This window comes from Phocoena phocoena, chromosome 5, assembly GCF_963924675.1.
Source record: "Phocoena phocoena chromosome 5, mPhoPho1.1, whole genome shotgun sequence".
Lineage (NCBI taxonomy): Eukaryota > Metazoa > Chordata > Mammalia > Artiodactyla > Phocoenidae > Phocoena > Phocoena phocoena.
In genome coordinates this window covers 52,755,119-52,772,529 of record NC_089223.1, presented here as the reverse complement: position 1 = coordinate 52,772,529, position 17,411 = coordinate 52,755,119, and the positions used below count along the sequence as shown (strand labels likewise).

Here is a 17,411-nt window from a genome sequence, read left to right as displayed (position 1 = left end):
CTGCTCAGAACTTCCACAGTCCCCCAGGAACTCCTCTGGGAAAAATCATCATTTGTGGAGTTAGATTTGGACATTCTTGTGTTCTTACTATTAATTTAATAGCACTGAAACCTCACACATAACCTCTAATACAGAAGTGTCTCTGAGAACAAAGTAAAACTTGAATTGGAATATTTAAGCACATGAGTCCCCCTTGCACTATTTAAAAATTTGACTTCAAAAGAAAAACAGATATACCAGTTCATTTTGATCTAATTGTGTTATGAAATTCTCTCCCCCTTGCAAAAAGTATTTTAATGGACCCACTCCATAGACATTAAAGAGAGTCATTCAAGTAGTTGTTCAGCACAAAGGCAATGTATCATACCTTCTGTGGAATCTGGGCAGGGGCCAATACAATCATGTTAGCTTTTCCTTCTGGAAGGTTTTGGACCATTGAGCCCAAACTAAATAATACAATGCCATCTTCTCCAGAGCTTTGGACAACTTTTTGATTTCCTGAAAAGAAATAATTTGCAATACTACAAAGGGGCATCAGCAAAGAGAGAAAGAGAGAGTTTTGTTTGTTTGTTTCATTTATTCTTGTTTTAGTTTGTTTGAAGGAAATGAATATGTATATTTCTAAAGAAAGAAGTATTGTTAGAATGCCTCATCTTCTAACATGCCAAACCTTAAACCCCCTTGGAAAAAGATGTGTAATATGAAATCTATTTTCTTTAATCAATGTATAATCATTGACTACTAGGCAAGTATGGTGATTTATTTATTACTTATCAACAAGAGACAGCAGTAAAGTGAAAGTTTCCAGTGAAGAACATTTTACGTTGTGACAGCACAGGTTTAATTTTCTTAAGTGAGTTTTGTAAACAGTGTAATTTTTATTCCATGTCTCAAACAATAGCAGGACCAGGAATTTTTTTTCTAGTTATGTGTTAAATAATGCTAAGTTCCAGCAACAATGACTTAGTAATTTGTCCCAGGATGACAGGATTGTGACCAAGTAAAATAGTGTGCTTATTAAAACACGTGGCTTGCTCACCCAGACAAAATTCAAGACCTGACCTCACTGTGTCCAACAATCCAAAGTTATGCCTTGAACTTTGCCCAGTCCCAAACTGTTCCTTACTTTACAAATTCTTCCTCGATATCACCAACCAGGCCCCAACACCTTAGAATTATCTTCCCCTGACTTTCCTCTGCTGAAAAGTAATAAAACTCTGTCAAAGTGCTGTTCTTGTTTCCTATAATAAGTCAAATAAACCTAGCCTTGCTTGATCAACAAGGTATTTTTTGTTTGTTTGGATTTTTTTTTGGTGTTGTTTGGAGGAGTTGACAGAAGACAAATATTTAAAAGGACCTGAATTCCTAACAGAGAATCTGTCTGTAGCTCGGCTTCTTGAGATTTTATGTCATTCTATGTCCAGTGTATTTGTTACTGAATTGGTCTACTTTTCTTCTTGGCAGTTTTCAGGATGTCTCTTTTGGTGTACAGGCTTTCCTGATTATAAAGGCTACATATGATAATATAACCTGATTATGAGGTTACATATAATTGCTTTGGTAAAAGAACGAAAGTGCTCTTGTTAAATCATCTATATATAAATAAATGACTCTGAATTTGTTAATCACAATTTATTATTTATTTATTGGTGTTTCAAATTCCCAATATTGACAGGTTCCCTAAATTTAATCCTCAGTTAAGATCCTGATCTATTAAACTTCTGGTGATATTACATTAATTGACTGAAAGAGAAAAAGACTGATGAAAGCAATTTTCCTTATCTTAAAATATTATTTCCTTTTTCTTTCTACCTCATGCTCTGATAACACTGGGCATGCTATATTAATTTCATCTCTCTTAAGGAAATAGCTTTTCAAAACTTCCTGTAGTTTATTTCTCTCTATTTTCATTCAAAACCTAATGAAATTACAATATCAAATATTATCATTATTTTTATATGGGATGTTTAAATTTTGAGTATAAATTTAATTTTACTTCTGATCATGGCCCAGATATTTTAAGGGAATTAATGCTATGACTTATAATGAATGTGACAGATTTTGCCTGTAAATTGTTTATTTTGGGTGGATTTTACTCCACGAGAGTGTGATTTATTGGGTAAAACATCTGATCAGGCTATCTATGAACTAATTGGGGCTCATGACATAACGTTATGGAAAACTTTCATTTACATTTTAAAATTTGTAGCCTATTGTGCAGGTTAATACTAAACTAGGCACTTCCTCTCTGATATCTACTTTACTTTATTTGTTTCCAAACCTAGCTAGTGAGGTCAGGCAGTTTACATGATTGAAATAGAGCTATATCTTTATGCATTACTGGATGATTTTTAATGCACCACTACAACCAATTCCTGAGAGAGGCTTATTTCCATGAATTGTATTATCAGGATACAATAATTTCTGTTCTATTTTGTGCTGTGAAGTTCTTTGATCTCAAATATGATGAGAACAAATTTTTGGGAAAAAATATCATGAGTTTGCCAGTATGACACATACACAAGTGCATATATCAGAAGGAATCCCTCCAGTCTAGATACTAGTGAGACTGCTTAAAGCTTCAAATACAATTTTAACATTTTCTTCTTCTTACTTTGGTTCCTGAGACAAATTCCTTTTGTCAAAAGGGGCACTAAGAAATTTGTCACAATAGCTAATATTTATCAAGCACTATGTCCTTGGCACTGTGTATGAGCTTTATGTATCCAGTCGATTCTTTTTATTCTTAGTAATTATGTTCTATAAAGTTGCCACAAACATGTCATTTGTGAGTAATGAATCACTGCTCCTGGTTTCACCCAAGCTTCTTGTCGCAACATTTTTGTCAACTGCTCAATACATAAGCTGGTTTTATGTGTGTTTCTGTTTTAAGACACCTTGTTTAACATATATTGTTGATTCATCAACACTGAACTCATAGCCAACAGTGCTATAACTCATGGAATGGAATGAAGATTATCTGGCAAACATATTTTCTTCCTAAGGCACATCACAGCCTTCTTCTTTTCCAGAACAATAGAAAACATGTCAGCACTCTCCTTGGGGGGCCATTCCAAACAGCGACATCACCAACAAAAAGCACTCAAATGCAAAAATGTGGCATTAATTAGACCTGAAATGGACACTTATTTACAGTAGGAGAGCGGCAACAAAAAGGCAGAGGATTGCCTTGTTCAATGCTTAACTGGGAACATGCACGTCCAGTGAGTAACTTTTTTGCTGCTCTGTATATAGCTATGAATGACCATGAAGTACTACAAATATTGATTCTGGGGTTACAAATAAATTTTAGTGAGTAGGAAAATTTGAAAATACAGAATCTGTATATAATGAAGAATTACTGTATTAGACCATTTTATTCTCACACCACTCCAATGAGATAGGTAAGTAAACCCCCTCCCTCATTTTTCTTTTTTTTCTTGTGCATCCATATTTTATAGGAAAGGCACTACCGGCAGGATTTGGCTTTTGTATATTTCCTAGCTATCATAGTACCATATATTAAAGCACCAGATTCCATAACCTTTGAATACTCTCACATATTTCCACTTTTAATATCACATTATCAGAATTTAATTCTTTTAAATACCTCATTGCAATTTATTTTAATAAAATACAAGAGATAAGCTCCCACATTACCTCAGTTTTATGCATTTTGTGATTTGTACTTGATTGTAAATAACTATTTAACATTTATAGTTTTTCTGGCTGACCAGTCTATAATATCCCTAAGGACTACAACTGTGTCTATCTCGTTCACCCCTCCTTCTTCATTTCGGAGTGTAGAATCTGGTATCTAGCAGACAAAGAATACACATTTGTTGAAAAAAAATATAATTTCTTTTGTGTTGGAAGACTTTTTTATAGTGGCTATATCCACACAATCTTGCATTTCTCTCTTACTTTTCACGACTGTTATGTAGCTCAGAATGTTCAGTGATAATAAAACCTGAAACACATAATAGGTGAGGGCATGGTGTGAAGAAATTTTATATATTGTCCGTTTCTTTTCCATAAGACAGTATTTGGACTGGGAATAGAAAACTATTCAAGACACCAGTTTACCTTAGGCAGTGGTTTGGCAGGTTTGCTGTGGAGTCTTCCAACAAATTCAAAATTTGGTAAGCGTGAGTGGAGAAATTCAAAGTCCCAATAGCTACTTATCAGTCAAATATCAGTTTCCCCCATCAATTCACACAATGTAGTGAGTCTTCCTGAAAAAGAAAATAGGAAAATGAATATATGTAAATTTGTATCCATTTTTTCTTAGAAGATATAGCAATAAAGCTTCAAGTCTGTGTTGGTCAAGATGAACAAATAATGCCAGTGTTTTATAATTTAAACAAACGTATATACAGAAAAAAGAGAAGGAAAAAAATACATGTTAAGTGAGAGACTTACATAGCTTACAATAACTTCTCCCCTCTGCACCTTTGAACCCAGGTTCAAATAATTGTTAAAGATTAATCTTGTTTTATGTATTACATGTTCAAGGTAACTAACAGATTTTAATTCTAAGTCAATATCTCTCTGTAATTATTTAAGTATGTGATGAATATTACATTCTAAATGGTCATTTTCCTGCATAGCATTGTGCTTGTATCACATTGATGATATTTGTGCATTTTTACTTAATGCTCTAACATTTTAAACTTTTGTTTTTTTTTAACTAACTGAGCATCCCCATCTTCCAAGGATGACCCAGCATTGTGTGACTGCCATGGACCGACTGGCAGGCAAGCCCCTGGTGCTAATAGGTTAGAGAGAGGCTTCCAAAATGGTGTTTGCCAGTGTTAGCATGGTAGAACAAGATCCCCAAAATGGCTGCCACCAGAGTCTCCATCCCTAGGTGGAGTCCCAGCTGCACAATGCCTCTCCAGGAGACTCGCCAAGATCAGCAAGTGGGTCTCACCCAGTTGCCTTTTTAACTACTGCCTCTTCACTGGGACTCAGACTGTGTGAGATTTTGTGTGCACACTTTGAGAATAGAATCTCTGTTTACAGGGTCTCCTGTTCTCTCGAATGTAAGCCCGTCTGGTTTGCAAAGCCAGACATTCTGGGGGCCTGTCTTACCAAAATGGGGAGCCTGAAGTGGGGGCTCAGACCCCTTTCTCCTGGAGGAGAACGTCTGTGGTTGTGATATTCCTCCTGTTTGTGGGTGGCCAACCCCAGGGTGTGGGTCCTTGTTAGACTGCATCTCTGCTCCTCCTACTTGTCTAGTTGTGGCTCCTTCTTTATATCTTTAGTTGTGGGAAATCTTTTATGCTAGTCTTCAAGTTGTTCTCAAAGATAGTTGCTTTCTGAATAGTTGTATTTTGGTGTGTCCATGGGAGGAGGTAAGTTCAGGGCCTTCCTATTTCACCAACTTGATCTCACCCCCATAGAGATTGTTTTCTAAAGATTATTAATGATTTTCCACATTAAACAAGGACCTGCAGCATGATGAATTTGCACTGTTCACACTTATTTCAATCTGGTCTCCAGTGTCACTTAGCTAGCCACCAGAGAATAAACAGGTTACTCATAGGAAATTGAATTTCCTCTAGGAGTATAGAGAAAGGCAAGAAGAGAAACCTCAGTGGTTTTAGAAGCTTCCCTAATGATGCATATATCACTAAGAATGAATAGCCTTCCCTTGCATAACTTAAAGTCTCACACTTTCTTGTATGTTTTAAAGAAGAAAGCTTATTGTGGGACTAAATTCTTGGACCATCTGTGATCAAGAAATGGCATGATGAATGAGGTGCACTAAATGAAATGATGTCTTTCACTTCCATCTCTATGTCATTTATTTTTTCTGTCCTAGGAAATTTGAAACATTCTGACTGTATCAATTACTACAATCTAATATAAAGGGAAGGCTGCTTGATAACTGCCTAGAAAGGATAGGAGGCTAAGGAAGTATCACATGATTTAGACTGTGAAGTGTTTTCCCATATCTAAACTTGTCTCTTTGGTCTCCAGAAAAATTATAAATACTGGAAAAGCTAAAAATAAATATTATGAACAAGTGGGAATGAGTGATAAAGGAGACTCACCTGCCCAAAGCTGAAAAATATTCCTTTAGTGTTTATAACTTGGTCAAAGGATCTCCTTTGTTAGTTTCTATTCCTAGAATAAATCAGCAATGCTGTGATGGCTTCTTATTCAAGGAATGACAAAAAACTTCTGGAAAGTCAGACTGGAACACTGTCTTGGTTGTAAAAGTCTATTTGTGTCAATCGCTTTCACCTCTGTCCCCTTATTTACCTACAATTTCTCTAAGCTTTGGATTTTACCTACAATTTCGTGGCTTTGGATTATTTGCTTAGTCATATTCTCACAGACCAATGCACCCTCCCCATTCACAGCCCAGCATTCTACTTTGATTGTTATTTGGTGCCCTGTTTTCCTTCCCATTTCTGTGCATGTGCTTATTATGGTATCTCATTTAGGAGCTTATTTTCTATGACTTATGCTTCCTGATTAATTTTTATCTTAGAAACTTTGGTCTTTGGGTTATTTGTTTAGTCTTTTATTCCAGATAGGCCTACTCATCCTCCCACTTCATTCACCAACCAGCTTTCTACTTTGATTGTTTGGCATTTGATGCTCTGTTTTCCTTCACATTGCCTTGCATGCCCTGGCAATGGAATCTCATCTAAGAGCTTATTTTCTATGATCTGTGATTCTTGATTAATTTTTAGCAGAATTTGTTCCTGAGACGTTGACCTTGGCTCTATTCTCCAAGCCACTACGTCCTATAACCTCATATACTATATATGTAATCAAAGTTTAATGTTTATATAACTCGGATATTTATTTCCTTTGTAATTGTAAATTACCCTTTTAAATATTCTTAGGCATTGAGAGTAATTATGAATTTCTGTCAAGGATGGTTAAGATCAATTTGGAAGGGATACTTTTCTTAGGTTTCCAAAATTTTTACAATACTTCCCAAACACAAAGATGCTTTATATGTATCTATGAGTAAATGGTGGTGAGTGAGCATCTCTCCTGGCAAAAATGTTTGGTTAGTTCAGCGGTATATGCTGACTATGGAGAGTGTTTGTTATAAAGACCACCAACATCAAGAAAAACTAATCTTCTTGGTCTTCTGTATTGCAGCACACTTGGTGCTTAGCACAATGTTTCTCCAAATCGTACATGGAGTTTTGAAATTACAGTCTCATGCTTTTCTTTCAGTTAATGCAATATACAAGTGCTTAGGTTCAGGGGCCAGACTGCTGTGTTTTAATCCCATCTAGATCACTTCTTCCCCAAGAGAACCTGAGTAGGTTATCTTACTTAAGTTTCCATATTTATAAAATGACGAGAATAATAGTGCCTATGAACAGGATTTCTATATGTCTCTTTCATGAGTTAATAAATGTAAAGGATGTAAAAGATTTCCTGGAGAAGTGTAAATTCTCAATAAATATTTACTAATTTCCTTCTGTGCTTCACCCCCCCTCAAACAAGAAGAAGCTCAATAAATATTTATAGTTGAATGAATGTACTCACAGAATCAAGATTAGAAATCATCCAGATATGAAAAATATTCTGGAACTTTGCCTTTTGCTTCATTTTTCAAACTGTAGTGTTATAGAATCAGAAAGCAGACATTGATAATTCTAATATTAATCCCCAGTGTTTTAGGTTTGCTTAGCAAATGACTTTTAATCCATTGAGAGGGAAGGAGTAATACTAGATAATTCCCAGAGACAACTCATCCACACTAAGTAATTTTCCTTCTTAATAGATAGATGATGGAGATGTTAGAGATATTAAAATAATAGAAGAACTGAATCTAGAAGAGAGATATCAGAGACTTTGATGCTGAAAGCTGAAAGGAACTTAGGTATAAGTTCATAAAATGTTTACTTTTTTTTTTTTTCTTTGCGGTACGTGGGCCTCTCACTGTTGTGCCCACTCCCGTTGCAGAACACAGGCTCCGGACGCGCAGGCTCAGCGGCCATGGCTCACGGGCCTAGCCGCTCCAGGGCATGTGGGATCTTCCCGGACCGGGGCACGAACCGCTGTCCCCTGCATCGGCAGGCGGACTCTAAAACGCTGCGCCACCAGGGAAACCCTAGAAATGCTTAATTTTAAAGACAAGTAAACATAAAGTTTACACAAAGTGTCATACTTTCTTGTACATGAAGTCGATTTTTTTTACTACACCCAGGTTTAAAATTATATTTAATCATGACTGACTTTCACTTGATTTTTAAATATATTTAATGAAGTTTCTTACTATAGTATATTAAAAGTGGCTACGTAGTCTTTGAAACTCCTCCTATTGACAGGTGGAGGCTACTTCTTCACCTTTTGAATTTGGGCTTGTGTTGTGACTTGTTTTACCAATAGAAGGTGGCAGAAGTGATATTGTGTGACTTCCAAATCTAGGCCTAAAACTTTCATACAAACTATTCTAGAATTCTTCTGTCATGTGAAAAATTCCAAGCTTTTCTGTTGGAGAGGTCACTTGGAAGAGACAATCATAGTATCCTGCCAATCTGCCAAATCCCAGCCATGAGAGTGACACTTTCTTGGACTGATCCACCGCAGCCAAGCTGATAACTAACCGTAGGCTAATGAGTAAGCCCAGACAAGCCTCAAAGAAGAAACATTTCCCTGAGCCCAGACCAAGTTGCTGATTCATAGGATCATGAGCAAATGATACGTTTGCTCTTTTATTTTATTTTATTTTTTATTATTTTTACATCTTTATTGGAGTATAATTATTTTACAATGGTGTGTTAGTTTCTGCTTTATAACAAAGTGAATCAGTTATACATATACATATGTTCCCATATCTCTTCCCTCTTGCGTCTCCCTCCCTCCCACCCTCCCTATCTCACCCCTCCAGGCGGTCACAAAGCACCAAGCTGATCTCCCTGTGCTATGCGGCTCCTTCCCACTAGCTATCTACCTTACCTTTGGTAGTGTATATATGTCCATGCCTCTCTCTCGCTTTGTCGCAGCTCAACCTTCCCCCTCCCCATATCCTCAAGTCCGTTCTCTAGTAGGTCTGTGTCTTTATTCCTGTCTTACTCCTAGGTTCTTCATGACATTTTTTTTCTTAAATTCCATATATATGTGTTAGCATATGGTATTTGTCTTTCTCTTTCTGACTTACTTCACTCTGTATGACAGCCTCTAGTTCTTTCCACCTCATTACAAAAAGCTCAATTTCATTTCTTTTTATGGCTGAGTAATATTCCATTGTATATATGTGCCACTTCTTCTTTATCCATTCATCCAATGATGGACACTTAGGTTGTTTCCATCTCCGGGCTATTGTAAATAGAGCTGCATTCAACATTTTGGTACATGACTCTTTTTGAATTATGGTTTTCTCAGGGTATATGCCCAGTAGTGGGATTGCTGGGTAATATGGTAGATCTATTTGTAGTTTTTTAAGGAACCTCCATACTGTTCTCCACAGTAGCTGTATCAATTTACATTACCACCAACAGTGCAAGAGGGTTCCCTTTTTGCCACACCCACTCCAGCATTTATTGTTTCTAGATTTTTTGATGATGGCCATTCTGACTGGTGTGAGATGATACCTCATTGTAGTTTTGATTTGCATTTCTCTAATGATTAATGATGTTGAGCATTCTTTCATGTGTTTGTTGGCAGTCTGTATATCTTCTTTGGAGAAATGTCTATTTAGGTCTTCTGCCCATTTTTGGATTGGGTTGTTTGTTTATTTGTTATTGAGCTGCATGAGCAGCTTATAAATTTTGGAGATTAATCCTCTGTCAGTTGCTTCATTTGCAAATATTTTCTCCCATTCTGAGGGTTGTCTTTTGGTCTTGTTTATGGTTTATTTGCTGTGCAAAAGCTTTGAAGCTTCATTAGGTCCCACTTGTTTACTTTTGTTTTTATTTACATCTCTCTAGGAGGTGGGTAAAAAAGGATCTTGCTGTGATTTATGTCATAGAGGGTTCTGCCTATGTTTTCCTCTAAGAGTTTGATAGTTTATGGCCTTACATTTAGGTCTTTAATCCATTTAGAGCTTCTTTTTGTGTATGGTGTTAGGGAGTGATCTAATCTCATACTTTTACATGTACCTGTCCAGTTTTCCCAGCACCATTTATTGAAGAGGCTGTCCTTTCTCCACTCTACATTCCTGCCTCCTTTATCAAAGATAAGGTGACCATATGTGCGTGGGTTTATCTCTGGGCTTTCTATCCTGTTCCATTGACCTATCTTTCTGTTTTTGTGCCAGTACCATACTGTCTTGATTACTGTAGCTTTGTAGTATAGTCTGAAGTCAGGGAGCCTGATTCCTCCAGCTCCTTTTTTCGTTCTCAAGATTGCTTTGGCTATTCAGAGTCTTTTGTGTTTCCATAGAAATTGTGAAATTTTTTGTTCTAGTTCTGTGAAAAATACCAGTGGTAGTTTGATAGGGATTGCATTGAATCTGTAGATTGCTTTGGGTAGTAGAGTCATTTTCACAATGTTGATTCTTCCCATCCAAGAACATGGTATATCTCTCCATCTATTTGTATCATCTTTAATTTCTTTCATCAGTGTCTTATAATTTTCTGCATACAAGTCTTTTGTCTCCTTAGGTAGGTTTATTCCTAGATATTTTATTCTTTTTGTTGCAAAGGTAAATGGGAGTGTTTTCTTGATTTCACTTTCAGATTTTTCATCATTAGTATATAGGAATGCCAGAGATTTCTGTGCATTAATTTTGTATCCTGCTACTTTACCAAATTCATTGATTAGCTCTAGTAGTTTTCTGGTAGCATCTTTAGGATTCTCTATGTATAGTATCATGTCATCTGCAAACAGTGACAGCTTAACTTCTTCTTTTCTGATTTGGATTCCTTTTATTTCCCTTTCTTCTCTGATTGCTGTGGCTAAAACTTCCAAAACTATGTTGAATAAGAGTGGTGAGAGTGGGCAACCTTGTCTTGTTCCTGATCTTAGTCGAAATGTTTTCAGGTTTTCACCATTGAGGATGATGTTGGCTGTGGGTTTGTCATATATGGCCTTTATTATGTTGAGGAAAGTTCCCTCTATGCCTACTTTCTGCAGGGTTTTTATCATAAATCAGTGTTGAATTTTGTCGAAAACTTTCTCTGCATCTATTGAGATGATCATATGGTTTTTCTCCTTCAATTTGTTAATATGGTTTATCACATTGATTGATTTGCGTATATTAAAGAATCCTTGCATTCCTGGAATAAACCCCACTTGATCATGGTGTATGATCCTTTTAATGTGCTGTTGGATTCTGTTTGCTAGTATTTTGTTGAGGATTTTTGCATCTATGTTCATCAGTGATATTGGCCTGTAGTTTTCTTTCTTTGTGATGTCCTTGTCTGGTTTTGGTATCAAGGTGATGGTGGCCTCGTAGAATGAGTTTGGGAGTGTTCCTCCCTCTGCTACATTTTGGAATAGTTTGAGAAGGATGGGTGTTAGCTCTTCTTTAAATGTTTGATATAATTCCCCCGTGAAGTCATCTGGTCCTTGGCTTTTGTTTGTTGGAAGATTTTTAATCACAGTTTCAATTTCAGTGCTTGTGATTGGTCTGTTCATATTTTCTATTTCTTCCTGATTCAGTCTTGGCAGGTTGTACATTTCTAAGAATTTGTCCATTTCTTCCAGGTTGTCCATTTTATTGGCATATAGTTGCTTGTAGTAATCTCTCATGATCTTTTGTATTTCTGCAGTGTCAGTTGTTACTTCTCCTTTTTCATTTCTAATTGTATTGATTTGAGTCTTCTCCCTTTTTTTCTTGATGAGTTTGGCTAATGGTTTATCAATTTTGTTTATTTTTTCAAAGAACCAGCTTTTAATTTTATTGATCTTTGCTATCGTTTCCTTCATTTCTTTTTCATTTATTTCTGATCTGATGTTTATGATTTCTTTCCTTCTGCTAACTTTGGGTATTTTTTGTTCTTCTTTCTCTAACTGCTTTAGATGCAAGGTTAGGTTGTTTATTCGAGATGTTTCCTGTATTTTAAGGTACGTTGTATTGCTATAAACTTCCCTCTTAGAACTGCTTTTGCTGCATCCCATAGATTTTGGGTCATCGTGTCTCCATTGTCGTTTGTTTCTAGATATTTTTTAATTTCCTCTTTGATTTCTTCAGTGATCACTTCGTTATTAAGTAGTGTATTATTTAGCCTCCATGTGTTTCTATTTTTTACAGATCTTTTCCTGTAATTGATATATAGTTCTCATAGTGTTGTGGTCGGAAAAGATACTTGATACAATTTCAATTTTCTTAAATTTACCAAGGCTTGATTTGTGACCCAAGATATGATCTATCCTGGAGAATGTTCCATGAGCACTTGAGAAAAATGTGTATTCTGTTGTTTTTGGATGGAATGTCCTATAAATATCAATTAAGTCCATCTTGTTTAATATATCATTAAAGCTTGTGTTTCCTTATTTATTTTCATTTTGGATGATCTGTCCATTGGTGAGAGTGGGGTGTTAAATTCCCCTACTATGTATGTGTTACTGTCAGTTTCCCCTTTTATGGCTGTTAGTATTTGCCTTATGTATTGAGGTGCTCCTATGTTGGGTGCATAAATATTTACAATTGTTATATCATCTTCTTGAATCAACCCCTTGATCATTATGTAGTGTCCTTCTTTGTCTCTTCTAATATTCTTTATTTTAAAGTCCATTTTGTCTGATAATGAGAATTGCTACTCCAGCTTTCTTTTGGTTTCTATTTGCATGAAATATCTTTTTCCATCCCCTTACTTTCAGTCTATATGTGTTTCTAGGTCTGAAGTTGGTCTCTTGTAGACAGCAAATATATGGGTCTTGTTTGTGTATCCATTCAGCCAATCTGTGTCTTTTGGTGGGAGCATTTAGTCCATTTACATTTAAGGTAATTATTGATATGTATGTTCCTATTCCCATTTTCTTAATTGTTTAGGGTTCGTTATTGTAGGTCTTTTCCTTCTCTTGTGTTTTTTGCCTAGAGAAGTTCCTTTAGCAGTTGTTGTAAAGATGGTTTGGTGGTGCTGATCTCTCTCAGCTTTTGCTTGTCTGTAAAGGTTTTAATTTCTCCATCAAATCTGAATGAGATCCTTGCTGTGTAGAGTAATCTTGGTTGCAGGTTGTTCTCCTTCATCACTTTAAGTATGTCCTGCCACTCCCTTCTGGCTTGCAGAGTTTCTGCTGAAAGATCAGCTGTTAACCTTATAGGGATTCCCTTGTGTGTTATTTGTTGTTTTTCCCTTGCTGCTTTTAATATGCTTTCTTTGTATTTAATTTTTGACAGTTTGATTAATATGTGTCTTGGCGTATTTCTCCTTGTATTTATCTTGTATGGGACTCTCTGTGCTTCCTGGACTTGATTAACTATTTCCTTTCCCATATTAGGGAAGTTTTCAACTATAATCTCTTCAAATATTTTCTCAGTCCCTTTCTTTTCCTCTTCTTCTTCTGGAACTCCTGTAATTCGAATGTTGGTGCGTTTAATGTTGTCCCAGAGGTCTCTGAGACTGTCCTCAGTTCTTTTCATTCTTTTTTCTTTATTCTGCTCTGCAGTAATTATTTCCACTATTTTATCTTCCAGGTCACTTATCTGTTCTTCTGCCTCAGTTATTCTGCTATTGATCCCATCTAGAGTACTTTTAATTTCATTTATTGCGTTGTTCATCATTGTTTGTTTCATCTTTAATTCTTCTAGGTCCTTGTTAAATGTTTCTTGCATTTTGTCTATTCTATTTCCAAGATTTTGGATCATCTTTACTATCCTTATTCTGAATTCTTTTTGAGGTACACTGCCTATTTCCTCTTCATTTGTTAGGTCTGGTGGGTTTTTATCTTGCTCCTTCATCGGCTGTGTGTTTTTCTGTCTTCTCATTTTGCTTATCTTACTGTGTTTGGGGTCTCCGTTTTGCAGGCTGCAGGTCCGTAGTTCCCGTTGTTTTTGATGTCTGTCTCCAGTGGCTAAGGTTGTTTCAGTGGGTTGTGTAGGCTTCCTGGTGGAGGGTACTAGTGCCTGTGTTCTGGTGGGTGAGGCTGGATCTTGTCTTTCTAGTGGGCCGGTCCATATCTGGTGGTGTGTTTTGGGGTGTCTGTGGACTTATTATGATTTTAGGCAGCCCCTCTGCTAATGGGTGGGGTTTTGTTCCTGTCTTGCTATTTGTTTGGCATAAGATGTTCAGCAGTGTAGCTTGCTGGTCGTTGAGTGAAGCTGGCTGCTGGTGTTGAGATGGAGATCTGTGGGAGTTTTTTGCCATTTTATATTATGTGGAGCTGGGAGGTCTCTTGTGGATCAATGTCCTGAAATTGGCTCTCCCACCTCAGAGGCAGAGCACTGACTCCTGGCTGCAGCACCAAGAGCCTTTCATCCACATTGCTCAGAATAAAAGGGAGAAAAAGTAGAAAGGAAGAATTAGTAGAAGTAGAGAGAAAGAAAGAAAGAAAGAAAGAAAGAAAGAAGAAAGAAAGAAAGGAGGGAGGGAGGGAGGGAGGGAGGAAGGAGAGAAGGAAGGAAGGGGGAAGGAAGCAAAAAAAAAGAAAATATAAAGTAAAATAAAAGTAAAGTAGATAAAATAAAGATAAGTAAAATAAAATAAAGTAAGAAAATATAATAAAGTTATTAAAATAAAAAAATTATTAAGAAAAAATATTAACAAAAAAAAGAGAAAAAAAAAACATGGACAGATAGAACCCTAGGACAAATGGTGGAAGCAAAGGTATACAGACAAAATCTCACACAGAAGCATACACATACTCACAAAAAGAGGAAAAGGGGAAAAAATCATAAATCTTGCTGTCAAAGTCCACCTCCTCAATTTGGGATGATTCGTTGTCTATTCATGTATTCCACAGATGCAGAGTACATCAAGTTGATTGTGGAGCTTTAATCCGCTGTTTCTGAGGCTGCTGGGAGAGATTTCCCTTTCTCTTTGTTTTCACAGCTCCCAGGGTCTCAGCTTTGGACTTGGCCCTGCCTCTGCCTGTAGGTCGCTGGAAGGCGTCTGTTCTTCGCTCAGACAGGACGGGGTTAAAGGAGCCGCTGATTCCGGGGCTCTGGCTCACTCAGGCCGGGGGGAGGGACGGGCACGGAGTGCGGGGTGGGCTTGCGGCAGCAGAGGCCGGCGTGACGTTGCACCAGCCTGAGGTGCGCCGTGCGTTCTCCAGTGGGAGTTGTCCCTGGATTCCGGGACCCTGGCAGTGGCTGGCTGCACAGGCTCCCTGGAAGTGGGGTGTGGATAGTGACCTGTGCTCGCACACAGGCTTCTTGGTGGCGGCAGCAGCAGCCTTAGTGTCTCATGACTGTCTCTGGTGTATGCGCTTTAGCCGCGGATCGCGCCAGTCTCTGGAGCTCGTTTAAGCAGTGCTCTTAATCCCCTCTCCTCGCGCACCAGGAAACAAAGAGGGAAGAAAAAGTCTCTTGCCTCTTCGGCAGGTCCAGACTCTTCCCCGGACTCCCTCCCGGCTAGCGGTGGCGCACTAACCACCTGCAGGCTGTGTTCACGCCGCCAACCCCAGTCCTCTCCCGGAGATCAGACTGAAGCCTGAGCCTCAACTCCCAGCCCCGCCTCCCCCGGCGAGTGAGCAGACAAGCCTCCCGGGCTGGTGAGTGCTGGTCGGCACCGATCCTCTGTGCGGGAATCTCTCCGCTTTCCTTTCTGCACCCCTGTTGCTGCGCTCTCCTCCACGGCTGCGAAGCTTTCCCCCTCTACCACCCGCATTCTCCGCCCACGAAGGGGCTTCCTAATGTGTGGAAACCTTTCCTCCTTCACGGCTCCCTCCCACTGGTACAGGTCCCATCCCTATTCTTTTGGCTCTGTTTATTCTTTTTTCTTTTGTCCTACCCAGGTACGTGGTGGTGGGGGGGTGGTTCTTGCCTTTTGGGAGGTCTGAGGTCTTCTGCCAGCGTTCAGTAGGTGTTCTGTAGGAGTTGTTCCAAGTGTAGATGTATTTCTGGTGTATCTGTGGGGAGGAAGGTGATCTCCGCGTCTTACTCTTCCGCCATCTTCCTGGAGGCTCTCTCGCGTTTGCTCTTTTAAATGCTAAGTTTTAGGATGGTTGATTTTACAGCAATAAATAACAGACAGTATGGTTTATCGAAAACACAGTGAGTATGTAGCTTTCTAAATAAACAAGTCCCAAGAATATTCACATATTGGAATATTATTGTCAAATGGAGAGATATCTCCAGTGTCACACAGTTCTAGATTATTTTGCATGCTTTCTTGAATAGTTGATAAATTTTGACTGAGAAGCGTTCTATTTCCATTTTGACACTAAAGCTAAGAAAATACAAGTTATTTTTTATTTTAAATTATATGTATATATATACACACACATATGCACTCTAACCCACACAAAGGAAGTAAGGTTTCTTTCCATCTACTAGAGGGAAAACGTACTAAATAAACTAGACTTACCTAATACTTCACTGTAAAATTTATCCCACTACTTCTTGTTAAAAGTCTCAAATGCAAAGTCAAAATATAGCTACTACAACATATTTGTTACCATCTCCATAAATGTCCTTTTGTCACTAAGTTCTGATATGATAACAGGTACATAGGAAGGAGGTAATATGAGCCCTCCACAGAGTTTTTCATTTGTATTGTCAGTGGTAAGTCAAAGACTGTAGACCAAAGGTAGGTTAAGTAGTTCAGACAGCAGCTCGGCACAAGGAGAAATGGCATGTCCAAAAACAACATCAAATCTGTATTCTGCAGTTTTTTCACAAGTTTTTTGTTCAAAACTGCATCCTCACAGAGCTTTTGAACAGTATCAGAATATTCATAATATGTTTTTTGCATCTTTGAATCATATGCCCATAATATATTCTTTGGTAACTCGTATGTCCATATCTTGATCCATTTTGTAAAAAGCAAATCAAGCTCATTCTTAGTGAAGGATGTAGAGTGAACCTCAAATTTAAGGGTAGATGGCTTATTGGGACCCACAAGGTTGGTGAAGATACTAGCACAGTAACTTCATGGTCCCTCTGAGCAAGTTCATCCCATATTGTCTTTAAATTGATGCAGTGATTATATTCCATTGGCCACAGCAGCACCTTTCCACAAGATGCACAGCTGAAATGAAAGGACAAGAAGAGAAGCCCATGTCTTAGACATCTTGATAAAATCCAAACCTTCTTCATAAACTTTCTTTACTGCAGAGGTAGCTCTCACTTATATCCAGGATGGAGTCAATTAAGTAGTTAAAATATAACTGGCACATAGCAAGGTCACAATGACTATGAGGTAAAGATTTTGTTTCCAAGAGCACGCCTTCATAATTTCTCTGCAAGCTAATCTCCAGTTCAGAAGCTTTGGAAAGCAAATAGATAAAGAAAAGCGTATATGATCTTGTGCCTCTATGTGTGAAAAATAAATCCCAGTATCATTGTAAATGCTACTGGCTCTAGACTAAGAAGAAATTACCTT

The 17,411-nt window shown here is 37.7% G+C and overlaps 1 pseudogene; it reads right to left on the bottom strand.

The window, feature by feature from the left end:
- Positions 1–361: 361 nt before the first annotated feature.
- On the bottom strand, positions 362–17,125 carry LOC136123165 (UDP-glucuronosyltransferase 2B17-like; annotated as a pseudogene).
- Positions 17,126–17,411: the final 286 nt, after the last annotated feature.